Source organism: Filicampus tigris, chromosome 9, assembly GCF_054856515.1.
Source record: "Filicampus tigris isolate MCC_2025a chromosome 9, RoL_Ftig_1.0, whole genome shotgun sequence".
NCBI lineage: Eukaryota > Metazoa > Chordata > Actinopteri > Syngnathiformes > Syngnathidae > Filicampus > Filicampus tigris.
The window spans coordinates 20,924,942-20,940,563 of record NC_141225.1 but is presented as its reverse complement, the minus strand read 5'-3'; the positions used below and the strand labels follow the sequence as shown (position 1 = coordinate 20,940,563).

Genomic DNA, 15,622 nt, shown 5'->3' with positions numbered 1-15,622 from the left:
GTACTTATTCTGAATCTTGAGAATCTTCCTTCTGTTAGGTCACTAAGGCAAAGTCACCAGCGAATATGCTCCTGCGACGAAAAACGGGAACAGGATAATTGGCTTATAAAATTGATATTTATTTAATTAGACTTAATGATATTGACCAAAAAAAAAAAAAAAACAATTACCGGTATGTTTTGAGAAACCCATTAAGTGGTGAAGTGTTGTTTTTTATTAGAAATTGTGATAGGAACAACAAATTGATTATAGTCGATGTGTTCATCTTTTGCTGCAAGGAGAGCTCAGACCTGCTTCTGCTGCATTTCACGCTTGACTAAAAAACATTTTTGGATTCTTCTCTAAAATCGCTTCAGCGCCTCTGGCAAAACAATAAGTGTTGCCAGGGAGGGCAACCACGAGCGCATCACTCAGCGCATTAAGATGCGCCCTCGCATGTGTTTTTGCTTTGCAACTAAGAACAATGTGAAATGAAATTACATCAATAAAGATGGTTTGTTTACCTATCCCTAGAGAAGCAGGTCATTTTTAAGAACTGTTTTTTAATATTCACCTCATCTCACATTGAAAATAAACCTACTCTTGAAGGAATCATCTGTTGATAGACTTAATGGAAAAGGTGCGAAAGCTGATGGCAAATATTGGACAACCTAGTGTATATGATCAATTGAATTCAAACACACAAACAGAGACACAAGGGAAAACATAGCTTGCCCACCATGGAAAAGTAACACACATCGCCCACAGATTTGCACTTGCGCGGCCATGTTGCTTCAAATTACACTTCCACACACACTAACCACTACATTGTGTTGCAATTCAGTCACTTCTGTCCTCCCACTTAAGAGCATGTGTGCTTGTGTGTGTCCTGTCTATAGGGCAGAAAGCAGCATGCGCTCAGTCAAATGGCTTTACATCTTTCCTTGTGTAATATGTAATTTGCAACAAGACCAGTTTGAATGGCAGTGAAAAGGAAGCTAAACGCACCAAGTCTGTCACTTTGCAGGCAAACACAATTCTGTATATGCCCCTGGAGCTGAGTATGGATGAATCCAGTGTTGAATAAACTGAGGCAAGCAGCAGTGGCTCTGTCCATTTAGCTGCAACCAAATTAGCCAAGACTTACATCCACGGTTCCATGAACTGAATATGTAAAGTGGATGTATCGTCACAGCGGAGGATAAAACACCCGTGTCTAAACTCCGACCAAATGAGGCCCGTATTCAAATTTCCACCGGCCCGCAGCCTCTGGTATAAAATTGACAATTTGTGGCCCGTCAGTATTGTTGACCACAGTAGAAAATACAAAATATGTAAAAAAAATAAAAAAATTTTTAAAAAAAAGTTATTTTATGTTACACTACTTTCAGGAGTGTGCTTTGCCTGCCTGAAGACATCACTCTCAAAGTCTTGTTAGGTGTCAGAGTGAACCCCTCACTGCATGACCTTTTTAGTGGCCCTTTCCAGCGCATTTCTAAAACATTGACTGTAGTGAAGACAAAGAACGTTGACAGAGAGAGACGTTTCTTCCAGAACAAGTGGAAATTGGCTTTTTTTTTGTTCACTGAAAAACAAAACAACTGTCTGTCTAGTTCACAGAGAGGCTGTGGCTGTTTCCAAGAAATTCAATATCAAGAGTCACTGATGAAACATGCAAACTATTGCAAGGTGACTGGTAACAAACGCCGTAAAACTGTCAGGCAACTGGAAGCTATGTGGTCGGCCCTCACACATGTTCACCTTACCAAATCGGGCCTGAATATTTCTCTCACAGAGCACAATCCTCCACGACACATCGTATATTCAAATAAAATGACAAACTGAATAATATCAAGTTCGGCTCTTAGACAACCATAATTATGCCATTCTTAATATTCAATAAAATAAAATTTAAAAAAACACAACAAAACACAAATTAAAAAATAATTTAATAACAATTTACTAATCCTTTTAAAAGCTTCTATTTTTTCATGAATCTCACCGGCTAGGCAGTCTATCTGGGTGGGCCTGTGCACACCCAGGCCCACCCATGGCTCCACCCCTGTCCCTGGGCTAAAAGAATAACAAGTGCTTGATAAACATGATACCAAGTGTTTTATAGTGTTGTAACTTCAACATGTCTGCCATGTTAGTGGAGTGTGTTGCGGCAGGATTTTTATCGTGAGGATTTCGCAACCTTAGCTTACATAAAGCATCACTAAATGTAAAAATGCTTAATCCTCATCCAGCCATGAAGTTCAAAGATGTACAAAACATGCAGGTAGATACCTCAATCCTTTGATTGCATACAACCCGAATTTTTGACATCTGTGGGTGGAAGCATTAGGTTCCAACATATACTTCAGTAATACTTTCTTACAGCTCCGTAAAAAAAAAATTCTGCTGAATCCCACAAGACTTGGGCTCATTTAACACAAATCCTTTCACAACTGACCAGGAGGTGAATGCTAGGAGGCTTTCTCTTAATCAGCTTTGGCCTAAGAGTGAGCTATTGGTCATCTTCGAGACCTTCAGGAATCGGTAGAGGGAAAAACTTTACATCAAATGCCTCGTTTGATATACCTGGCTTGAGCTGCGGGTGTAATTGGTACGTTCAATGAGAAACGGGTAAATTTAAAAAAAAAGTGTATATCTATTCTGAATAAAGGGAGGAATAAAACCGAAGTAGTCAAATATTTCAGAGGGTCACTTGAGTGCTTTGATCATGAGGGATGTTTGAGATTTCCTAGCATCACTCACGATTTGGGCAGCTGTGGAAAAATGAAGAACACAACAGAACCTGAGTTGATAACAAATATCAGAGGTGCACAGGATTTTCTGCATTTATTCACCCATACGATACTTTCTTCCAAATGCAGCAAATACTTGAGAAAAGCAGGTCATTTGCTGCCATGATTCCCCTTGATACCATCTTGAATTCTGCACGCCTCGACTTTGGTAACTTCCATGTCCTCATTATGACACGAACAATCAAATTGTGCTGCTTCAGCTCGTTTTATTTATATGCTGCTGGTCAACTAAACTGTTGGAAGCACCAAATAAAAAAAATCTCAACGTTTGTTTGCAAATGATTATTTGCGACTACTCTCCTAAGAAACCAAGTTTTATGAAATTAACATATCTTTGGGGCTAATTTACTAAGATCCCAAATCGTGGGCTCCAGATTGAGTGTTTGCTTTAACACATTGCGTAAGATTGCTCATTCGCTCTAACAGATTGCATGCACTGGTGGTAACAGCTATAAACGTTAGGGCCCGACCAATTAATCAGCCGGGCCGATTAAATTGGCCAATTGTGGCCAATGATTGCCGATTGTTTTTACTGTTATTCACTCCAACGATTTGGAGCAGTTGTACACAAGTGGCACTGGTATCATTATTTATTACAAATAAATTGTTACCCTCACCTGGTATCCCTAAACACTGACTATACGATTAAATTTGTTGATAAGGTTATTCTATAGACCTGCCATTCAAAACAAAGCAAATCGTGTTCTTTTCAAGCAATGCTTAGGTTAGCAATGTAAGTTGTGCACGGAATTGACCTGGATGTCACTAAAGATGGACAAATGAAGCTTCATGAAGCACTTGTGATCATGTTTTACTCCTCTAGATGGCACTCTTGGTTTAAAGATGCAGTGGAAATTTCATACATTTATCTTTAAACCAAGAGCCCCATCTAGAACATCATCCAGCAACATAAATCAAACATCAATGTGTTAAATATGACACACATTCAACTACTGGCAACAAACACATATGACAAGGATTAATGGCCTTAGAACTTTATTAATTCAATGCATTGCACTACACAATGCATTGTGGGAATCAAAAAGGCAAGTAAATTTTTTTAAACAATATATTTACAGTTAGAACCGTCATTCGCAGGGAAGGCTCACGAATAGTGGAAAATCTGCATATAATTGACAGCCATTGAAATGCATTGGCAGTGGAAAAAAACATTATTTGATGTAATATGTAAATATATTATTAATTAATCGGCTAATTAATCAATTAATCTAAAAAAAAAATCCCGTCAAACATGGGCATCAGCTTCAGAAAATCCATATCGATCTCGCCGTGATAACATCATATCAGACGTTTTTTGCACTTTTAAGTTTCTCTGTTGGTTTTCACCATAGGAAATTTGCAATCAAGCGGCGACTGCTAAACAGTGCCGACATTCTCCACAAAAATATGGTGCTGCTGTCAAGCCCCAATTTTCTCCTATCAAAAACACTATTACTTCCCAATCTGAAATACCTTTCTTCACTTTTGCTTTCTGCCAAGTTCAGAAGGCAGCTTGTTCCATATTTCACAAGAGAACATTTATGACATCTGTTACAATCTGGGAAAAAAAAAACAACAATTCGGATTACAGGGAGCGTAGTGTTACCTAGTGTATCTTATTTCAACGCTGTCCAACTCACAGACTTTTCGCACAAATGCAAATGCTAACTGAGAGTCATCTGGGCATTTTGATGAGCTAAAGTACCAAAGCAGAAACCCCTGCCAATTCTCTTCCTCTCTTCCAGTAGCTAACTAGCTGCCCTCTTTTGATAAGGGATAAATATCCTGATTCAGTGCTCTGTTCATAAATGGCGAGTTAATTCTCCTTCTGTGACACACAAACATTTCCCTTTTTAACAAAGTTCTTGTTTGGCCTTTTTCCAAGACTCTGACTATGCCCTTTAACTAGTCTGTAAATTAAACTTTGACCAACACCGTAATCTACAGAAAGCATGTTTAGTTAGCACGTTGATGAGCATTATAGGATGCTTCGGCACACCAATTCTGAAGAGCAATGGTACAGCACCGATATGCAGTAGGGCACTGTGACCAGGATGAGGTCACACACCATTGATCAGGTCGCAACTTTTTGCCATTCTAACCGACAACTTGATGGACGCGCCGTTCATGGGAGAAATCTTAATGTGCACTCAGAAGAAAGTTCAGCTCACATGGTGTGGCTACACTTGGTGCTCAGGGGAGCTGCTATGGCAAAGAAAATCGTACACTTTGGGAGGAACCGACTGACGGAATTGCAACTCTGATTCTCTGAAGCTAAAATCTGTGGCCATTGATTATTTGGTACAGAGCCACACAGAAGTAATTAAGAATTGTTGTATAATGTATATACAGTGGATATAATTTCAAGAAGGAAGCGCGTAAAACAATGTGGGCGTGATTTGGTACAATCCCAAAAATGACCATTTAGACATTCTAAACAGCCGTGACAGTCAAGGATAGAGCAAGGGCGGAGATTGAAAGACTGTCCACCCAATGAGATTCATGAAAAAAATATATAATTTTAAATTTTTTGTGAATTATTAACTTATTTTTGAATTTGTGTTTTTTATTTTATTGAATGTTAAGAATGGCACAATTGTGGTTGTCTAAGGAAGATCTGGCCTTCATATCATTCAGTTGATCTTTTTATTTGAATATACGTTGTGTCGACATAGGAGGATTGTGCTCAGTGAGAGAAATATTCAGGCCCACCCTGATTTTTCCAGGCCCACCCATTAGCCACATTCTGGCTCCGCCCCTGGGATAGAGTAACCCAACATTAAACTCTTTATACTCTTAAAAGAATTGCCTTAGCTCTGATTCAAATCCACCTGTGAGACAGGTAACCAAGAGGCAGATGTGCTGTCCCATTATAAAAGATAACAATCAATACAACCAATAACACGGCAAAACGGAACAATAGCAGCAAGCAAGTCCTTTAAGGGGGTGGGGCCTAGTAAGTGACATCAAGACAGACAGTCGAGTTGGCCTTTTACCACATGGTTAGTTCCGTGTCTCCCATGCTCCTTGTAAGTGTTTTCATTTTGTATTTGTGTGTTTGACTGCCCCGTTCAATAAACGACTGAAAATGCATCGGCAACTGTGGCTATGATTTTTTTTTTTTCACTTCATTCAAGGAGCAGCAGATCTGACACTCAACCCTAAGTCCATTTGTGACTCCCAATGCAGAGCAAAAAATTGACCAGTAGGCGTTGTGACTTTGTCCAACACTCATCTTTGGACAATCAATACAGAAATTGTAACTTAAAAGAGATTCTCGTCTACTTTCGAGCACTGTCGAGGAGCCTTGATAGTTTCTAGTATCTGAAAATCTTTGTTTACTGGTGCGTATTAGCTTTGTATACATGACTGAACACTAGTGACATGACTTTTAATTAATTAATTCCCGACATGATTGGTTGACATTATCTTAACAAATATTAATAATGACACAAAAGACATCCTGAGAAAAAAAAAGGACATTGATCTTTGCTTCTGCTTGTGACATCTGCTGGCGCCTGTTTTGATGGCTAAACAGAATAGATGGCTATTACGCTGTCACCCTGTTTAATCAATGTTCCCTCTCAGTCGGCTCCATCACATCAGTACAAGAATCACGGTTGGTGAAGGTTGAAGGAGACTGAGGTGAAATAAATACAGCACAGAGTATGAAGTTAAAAGACCAAAAGCAAGGACGAATACTGAAAGGCATAAAAATGAAAGTTTCAATGCAGCTTCTGAGGGTACTTTGGATTTTAGATTCTTCAGCATCCCTCTATAATCTAACAAAAGCCCAGTCATTCGTGCGTCCATTTCAGAATGCTACCTCTCAAAAAGTATTTAGCTATACCTCATCCAAATTTGCAAATTTAAGAACACAGTTTTATGTTGAATAACATAAAATCGAATCGCAAAATATTTGAGAGGTGTTGAAAATATTTCTTCGCTCCAAACAATGAAATAACGAAAAATATGACATGTGACATAAGACATGACATGCATGACATGCTTTATGACACCAGCAGTAAAGAGATACATGACAACAACATAATTCAAGAATCTTTCATGTTGGGTTTTCCAATCCATGGTCCAGTGGCCACTAATGGAGAAATGGGCCTCTCTTGCTCGAGAAGTTAAGTAAAATGCTATCTCTATTAAGGTCAAGACGACGGGGCAGTTATAATTACCAGTCAAGGAACAAAAAAGAGACATCAGCACTTAAAGCCTGTTGGGAACAGCGCCGCAAATTGTTCTTCCACAGACTAGAGTGTAAGAGAACACGAATGGAATAAAGCACAAAATCAAGTAACATTTTATCCACAATTAAGTTCCATGGGAGTTTTGTTGACAGTACACTTATGTTATCATACCTTATTTGTCAGCAATTGTTGGCTTCTGAAAAACTTGACATTATGTGCATTTAGTATCTGCTCTTTTGATTATGAAAATATACAAGAAAGACAGTGGTCTCTTTTCATGATTATTGCATACAAAAATGGTATTATACAGTCTCAAACACTGATGCATAACAAATGGGGCTTGTATTACTAGGCATCAAATTATACCATGAACCCCCATCTATTCACGAATGCCCTTATTTCATGTTTTTTGTTGTTGTTTTTTGTTTTCCTGTGGAACCTATCCTCAATTATTTGTTGAGATTCTATTTGCGTTTCACCTATTTGCGTATTTTTGTGCTCTTTCTGCAATGTCCTAAAATGCCACAAGAGGACGCCTAAGCCCTTGCAAATAGGAAAGTAGAAATTCGTGTGAAGAGTATGAGCTTCTACTAAGTAGTACATACTCCTTCTACTGGAGATGGAACTAACGTTTGCCATCTCAAATGGATCAGCCTTTTAAATTGATAAACCGAATGGTATAAAGTACTAAACGGCCCAACAAATGTATCCATTCTCACTATCATTACTATGGATGTGATCATGTGATGGATTCTTTGCCCCATGCCAAAAGTGAGAGTTTTGAGATGTGCTGACAAATAAACGTATCGATAATACATAAATAAATACAGGTACAATACATATACATCCAGGTGGAATTTGGAAACATATAGCAGGAATACTCTCACTTCAAAATAGTGATCCGTTATGTTGGAAAATTAAACAGATAACAACTACAACAATTTCATAGGATCAGGCATTTTAAAAAAAAGTTTAGATCAGCAGCATGACACGTCCTATGCAACCAGTTATTTTTCTATCCAATCCTTAGGTGTGTCTGGACGCACCAACACCCAAGAGGAACACCCATCCTCTTTTGTTATTAACAGGTGTGAACCTTAAAAGTAAAGGTGTAGTTTGGTCATATTCAGTATTTGCTTCAGCGGTTTTCTGTTGGTTTTAAATGTCCGTTTCAAATGGAAACGGCACAACGACAATAACATCATGAACCTTTCATCGGAAGCGTTTCATTCAGTCAAATTACACAGGAAAATATGTCGATGCCTAGAAGATAGGACGCATTCATCCATTCTGCATACCGCTTATCCTGTGCAGACATTGAGTGAGCAGCAAAGTGCACCCTGGACAGAGGGTCAACAGCACAGGTTGTCATCCATCGAGAAAGACAGCAATTTATACTCACACTTACACCGATAGGTAATCGAGATTCTTTGAAGAACTTACGTGTGTTTTTGGACTGAAACCGGGGCAGCTGGGATACCGTTTGTACTTCACAAAAAGGACCAAGCTACAGACAGACTGACGATCCATCCATCCAGTTACCTGGCTATCCATTTTCTGTCATTTACCCTGTCCTGGGCCATAGTGAAGCTGGAGCTCATGCAACTACTGTAGCAGGGGAACTGATCCAAGGTTAGTTGTATAAAAGTCGTCTAAGTGAGGATGCATCACAAACCCGTGTCCCACTGATACAGCACGCTTCAAAACAAGTGTAATATTGTCAAGGTATGCCACTTCTCATGTATCCCGTGTAAACAGAAATAGAATTTTGATGAATAAGAACCTTCCACAACCCTGAAACACACTGATGGACAATGAGCATGCTGGCGACATGAACCCAAAGAGATATGCCCCAGGGAAGTTCAGTTTCTTGCTCAAGGCTAGCTCTTATAAAGACAGTGTTACTAGCACATCTCTAGCAACCAGTCCCACTTTTCATACCTTGGCCTGAAGCAAAACTGGCCAACCCAAGCAAAATTCTTACATGTAAGGCAGATTTCTCATCCAGTAGAGGATGTTTAAAACAAACAGAGTGATGTTTTATGCATGTGTGAAAGTGTCAGTATCACTGGTAAGAACTAAGAGCATATGGATAGTAAATTGGTAATTTAACCAAAGAAGGTCAAGTGAAAATAAAAGCCACGTGTGCTTGCACAAACAAGACTGTAACACACAATGCGTGTACACAAAGCGTGGCTTACTGGCTACAAGTCTGATCCAACCTGTCTGACAAGTTGAGAAGCATGACAGGCCAAACGGGACTCCGAGTCAACTGCTGTGTATCTCATCATCTGCAGCAAACAATGATGCCATGAACCTTTCCAAATTAATTGTTTTAGGTAAACCATAAGAATTGGTCGAAATCAGAGAACCGTCCTAATCATCCGCTCCAGTGAACACTGAGAGCTATGGTATCTATAGTGGCAGATACCAGTGTTCCTTCATATGTCAGAATCACGGAACCACAGAATTTCAGTCCAGTTATCTTCATGGGGTCATTGTCCTTCAAAGTCACATCAGCTCGTGTAAAACCTACTACTCAACCGGCAGTTAAACGAGCTCAGTTGATAAAAGGACGTGTGGCTAAAGCCAAACTGTGGCAAGGTTTTTATTTTCTGGACCTGGATTTCCCATCTCTGATGTTTTGCCATGTGACTAATGTCTGAATATCTTGTTATACTGTATGCGATTAGAGCTAGACATGGAATGAAGCTTCATGAAGCACATGTGATACTTTTTAACTCCACTAGATGGTGCTCTTGGTTTAAAGATGAAGGCTAGTGAAATGGAAATTTCTTACATTTACACTGCATCTTTAAACAATGAATGCCATCCAGAGGAGTCCAAATTTATCAGTGCTTCATGAAGCTTCATTTGTAGAGCTGGGCATTTCGTCCCGGGGACGGAACGGTCCGGATGCCCATTTTGTGGATGGACAGACGAGATGTCTTTTAAATAGGACAGAATGCAAGGATGGAAGCGCTTTAAAAAGACGAGAACGGACGAGGTCAGAGAACGATACGTTTTAAGAATAAGGATGGAGGTACGAGGACGGAAGAGTACCCAGGTCGCGGACGGACCAGTAAAAAAGTGTCAATTGCCCAGCTCTGTTCATTTGTCCATCTCTAGTCAGACCTTGGCACACTCATATTTTCCTCAGCTCACCACTTCACCACCTTTTAAATAGAGCATATTTTGGGTAATATATTTTGGGTAATAAACAAATACCTGAAACCTACTCCAGCTGACTTTGCGCAAGAGGCAAGGTACACCCTGGACCTTTGCCACATGAACCAATTCTGTTGGTCGTTCTGCCTTACTGTGTGGAAGAGGAAATAAGTAAGGCCTCTTGAGTATCTTTGCTGCACCACATCAAATACAGCTAAGAACATGATAGACTCAGCCCCGAGAGTCTGGGGGTTTTCTTCAAAGACAGCACTCGAAAAGACCGTCAGCTGGAAAACGACTGTTGGTATGCAACAGAAAGGAGGATTGGGCGCAGAACCTGCTGACTCACTATAATCATCAGAATAGCTGAGCACTGCTGTTGCTTGGGGTAAAGTTTCATAACACCCGGCCTCTGAAGTCTGATGCTGGATGGAGATATCAGTCAGAGGTAAGAAATCAAGCATGAAAGAGGATCATCTTTTCTTTCTGAACATCCAGTGAGCAGACTGAACGTTGCAATCAGAACAAAGCTAGTGAATGAATAAATAGCACTGCTTCAACTAAATCCCTGATCAGGTCGAGAACAACATCATGAGCACTGAGGAGGTGGGTTGTGGGGGTTATACATTCATTTTCAGTCTCAGCACTATTAAATTTCAAATTCACACGGAATTACATGGCAATACACACTCAACAGGCACTTCATTAGATACCCATTCACAATCTAATTACATCCAATATAAGAGCTGTTTTTCAAAAGGAAAATCTGGTTTGTAAAGAGAATGGAACAAAGTAGAGCACAGCAATGCAGACCTTTGCCAAGATGAAGCAATCCAAATTTGAATCAACAGCAGAATCCCGGATCCAAGTCATTATCACGAGTTCAACTGCTCATCACAAGGTCATAGCTACGAACCAAATACGAAAAGGGTTAGGGTTAGGTTAACCCTTAAAAGCAATGAAATCATGCACGGTACAATCTTTAAGGTGTGTTCGCACAATTGATTGACAAAAACCAGGGAAAAAACGTTTGGTGCTCGTTTTCTACATAAAATCACAACAGGTAAGAACATGTCCATATTAATGCAACAAACGAGCCGCGAGCATACGTAATCCAGCAGATAAACGCTAAAAACTCCTGCTCCTTCGAACCCTCCTTGTCCAGTGTCTAGTGTGTGGGTGGCCATACAGCTTTCTTCTGATGAATGACTTTGTCAATTTGTCAACCATAATCGTTAAATCCAGAAGCTTGCAATTCACTGCCAGAGAAGACACGGTGTGTGTAACGTCTTCAAAATCACCTGCTATGCAAATGTTCATCTGACGAAAATGACGGCAGTGGGAGGATTAGACTGAATCCGTATTACACCCCAGCTTTCTCTCAAACCGATGGGATACAAATTGGTGCTACATGATCATTATTTTTTCTTGTCAAGGGAGTGACGTGAAGGCAATATAAAGAATGTGAGGTCATAGTTAATACATTAATTGAGCATTGTTACCTTTGGAAGCAGAATATTTGCTACAGCTTATCAATTATCCATCTGACATTTTGTTATGGACAGTGAGCATGTATAATGTCTACATTGAAATGAAATAATGAAGTCTTAGCAATGTGTTACCTACAACAAAACAAGAACATTAGAAACCAAGGTTCTGGTGTGTGAGTCTATGTGCATGTGAAAAAGAAACCTAATATATGTATGTCATAATTTGAATGTCAAATGAAGTGCTTTGTGAAACCCGACTAACACACTTGAGTATTCAAACATGTACACAGACTAAAGTAGTCTTACACTAGAATACAGAGGAAAAATACAGAGCAAGTCATAAGTCCGACTCATGTTGATCCTTCACACTGTATTCATTCATGGAGCACATTAAGATGCTGAAGAGCATACAGAAAAGATGCTGGTGCCAGCTTTTTTGGCTGTTAGATGCATGAGTGAAATGCACACTGACTAGGCAAAACTGATGCGGCACACAACACGTGTGGGGGTGTGGGTGGGGGTGTGTGTCTGCTGTGTGATGCTGTCTAAGAGCAATGCAATTTGCCAATGAAATTAATCATTTAACAAAGGCACTCAGACCTGCGCCAACGTACGTTTGTGGGCTGCATATCAATGGCAGTTTTTACTCCATGCTCAGTGAAGTACAGGACTATACGCAAGTATGTATTTGTCTATACACATTTTTATTCTCTTCTGCAACATTATTTTAGACCACGCTACATGTCTAAATTTGCGAATGACGGAATTTTTTTTTTTAGCTTTGTGCCCCCTCGATCAAAAGCAGATGCTCACCGGTGGACTACCTCTGCATGCTCTGGTACAGTTTGGAGAAGGTCCCTAAAAAACAACCATTCCAGATAGCATTCACACTTATGGGCAATTCAAAGTATGGAATTAACATAACAAGCATGTTTTGGGGAATGTTGGAGCAAGCATGGGGGAGGACATGCAAAGCCACACAGTGAGGCCAGAGTGGAGACTCGAATCCTGAACCCAAGAGCTCTGTAGTTCACCAAGCTGCCCCATGCCAAATTTGTGTTTAAACAAAATATATCTTCTCATAAGAGAGAGTAGAAGCTGTTCCTCACACTCAAGGCCCGGCGGACAGATCTCATTTTATGTGGCCCGCGAATGCAAATTACGTGCGTTCATTTCATGATTCTTGTAAATTGTCTTCACGTTTAACAACAAAGAAATATGAGATATTTGCAAGCATTTTTCACTTTAAAATTAATTGAAAAATATTCTAACAAACAATTATTTATGATTTCAAAACTAGTTAACCGTTGATTTATAGTGTACATGTGACAATATAAGGTTACCATACATTTATGTGGGCTCACAGTCACAAAAATGAGTTTGACCCCCATGATATAGGTTCACGTAAACCACTAAGAAACTATATGTATAGAGAGTTTGGTTGGGGGAAAAAAGGACAGTTTGTTGCTAGCCAAACTACGGCAATTGGACGTTACACATAGACAAGCCTGAGCATGTAGGCAAACACAGCAAATGAAATTTCTCAACACCGTACTGTTTGCATGTCCCAGCAGTGCGTGATTGTGTGTGTGTTCATGTGGGTGTGTGTAATTACAAGTGGGTGTGTTTGACAGGCTTAGGCACACACTGAAACAGCTGATCGGGGAAGATGCACGCAACTTGGTCATGAGAGTACGAAGCCAAGAGCGAGCGGTGCCCTCACCGGGAGCAAAGTGGACCCTGCAAGATTCCGATAGCCCGCATGATGATGTCAACACTAATCGGGGCCAAGTGGGCTCACAAAGACGTTCCGAAAGACGCATTTTTGCTATTCAATAGCACCACCATTCCCACGATGTCATTCCCGCTCCAGTAGAGGTCGGTAAACAAGCAAAGCCAAAGTCCACACACGTTATGAGGTAATCTACAAAAGCACTGGAGCCTTTTTTTTTTTCCTGCACAGTGCCATAGCAGCAAAAGCACAAGCGCAACATCACTATTGTTGATATAATGCGTAAATAAGAAGGCTGTTGACACGAACAAATCATTTGGAAAAAAAAAAGATAAGAATGACGACATGCACGCATTGGGGAGGGAGGAAAAAACTGAATTCAAAATACCTTGTTAGAACGACATCCAGGAGGAGAGCAGGTTGGATGTTGCACACGGGTGAAGTCAGCCCTCAGCGTTTATTCCTCCGGTATGGCAAAAATAAAGAAAGGGAGCGTGTGTACGTGCGCGCGTGTTTTGCCGGTGAAAAGCCTAATGAGCGAGAGAACGAGAGAGAGCGGAGGAGGAGAGAAAAAGAGGGAGGGACGATGTCAGATGGAGGTAGGCAGTAGGGAAAACGACGCATGCATTCAGTTTGTGAGTTGATCGGAATGCATAAACCATTTTTATTTTGCAAGAAATGTGCGCCCAGCTACACTAGCAAGTACTCACATTTAGATCAAACAATGTAGAACAATCACGTTGCATGAATGGGGCAATAGTTACGCACTGTTAAATGGCAATTCCAATGTTTCATTCAGTTCGCCCCATGTTTTTAAATTAAATTATTTTTAAAAGGCCCACATTACATCAGAAGGGCCGCTGTCATTTCGCACTATGTCGTCAGAACATTCCCCTTGATTGCATCACCAAGTCAAACATCACAACCTTCAGTGCCTTACCGTTCACAAGTGATTGGATTTAAGCCACTGCAACCACAGACATCTTTTGTGGGCTGGGGGAAGAAAGAAGACACTCTGTGAAGAGTACACATTTTGTGCAGCAGATAGTTGCTAGTTGCAGGTGCAGAAAATCTGAGGACCGTCACACCGGGAAGTGATGTCGGCCATGGACAGGTGGCGCTGTTGGCCGTGGCTTACGTTTTAGAGTTCGACAGCAAAAGAGAAGAATGCTTATTATTATTACTATTATCAATATTTGTAGTAGTAGTAGTCGTCGTCGTAGTACTATTAACAAATATAACAATAATAACAATAATAATAATAATAATAATAATAATAACAATAATAATAATAATGACAACTTTCCATTTATACAGCGCTTTTTAGGACACTGAGAGTCACTTTAAATAAACGACTAAACAATGTCAACAAAAGCAGAGACAACTATAACAAGAATAAAGAGAAGCTTAGGTTAGGATTATGTCTAAAGAGAGACATTTTGAATCTGGTGAGGGAAATGAAACTATTAAGTGTGGTTCCCACTTCCTCATTTGCTGGTCCACAAATCAATTGTTGTAAAAAAAAAAAACAAAAAAAAAAACACGCACACACCTTTTGGCACTTGGCACTTTCTGAACATGGGCCCTGAGAACTGTGTTTTGGAATTTCATGATTTAAAAAGCATGATTTTTTTTTCTTTATGGTACTTTGTAAACCTGCACTGCTGTCTTCATTCGGTTGTTGTTTTACACGAAAACACAACAAAAACATGTTTGTGTTGTGTTGTGTTGTGTTGTGTTGTGTTGTGTTGTGTTGTGTTGTGTTGTGTTGTGTTGTGTTGTGTTGTGTTGTGTTGTGTTGTGTTGTGTCGTGTTGTGTTGTGTTGTTTTGTTTTGTTTTAGCAGGGTCTGTACTTGTTTTCTTGCAGTCAAACCAAGAATGAAATGTCTGGTGCTACTCTTTTACCTCAACATTACTGATGCAAGCTAGCTTGCGAGGCATTAATCACTTGGCCTAAACAGCAGTGAACAGGTGAAGTGGTATATAGCCATCATCACTGCGATCATAACCTTAATGTCTGGTGAAGAATTGGACTACTTTGCTCTTGTCATTGGGCCAAGGAGCTAATAAATCAACATTTCCAGCAAGCAACCATGACTACTAGTACCTTAATTTCCCCCACCTACTCCAGGCATGCAGTCAGCCGCAAAGTCAAGATCAAAGTCCTACAATTAGAAATTGAGTAGTTCATTTTCACCAACCAATGTGATTCTACTGTAAGCATTATTAGCATTCAGCTGTGG

At 40.0% G+C, this 15,622-nt stretch overlaps 1 protein-coding gene across 8 annotated transcripts in view; it reads right to left on the bottom strand.

The window, feature by feature from the left end:
- Positions 1 to 14,469, bottom strand: part of LOC147142512 (band 4.1-like protein 1) — a 44,181-nt gene extending 29,712 nt beyond the window's left edge. For 5 of the 8 annotated variants that reach the window (XM_086039897.1, XM_086039903.1, XM_086039899.1 and 2 more), the window contains exons 1-2: positions 14,319 to 14,468; positions 13,767 to 13,908 (exon numbers count right to left, since the gene is read on the bottom strand). The gene's annotated coding sequence lies outside the window, so the exon portion shown is untranslated. Of the gene's footprint in view, positions 1 to 13,766; positions 13,956 to 14,318 lie in introns of those variants that run through there. The other 3 variants (XM_086039900.1, XM_086039905.1, XM_086039898.1) reach the window with 3 other exon arrangements.
- Between the last annotated feature and the right edge of the window lie 1,153 nt (positions 14,470 to 15,622).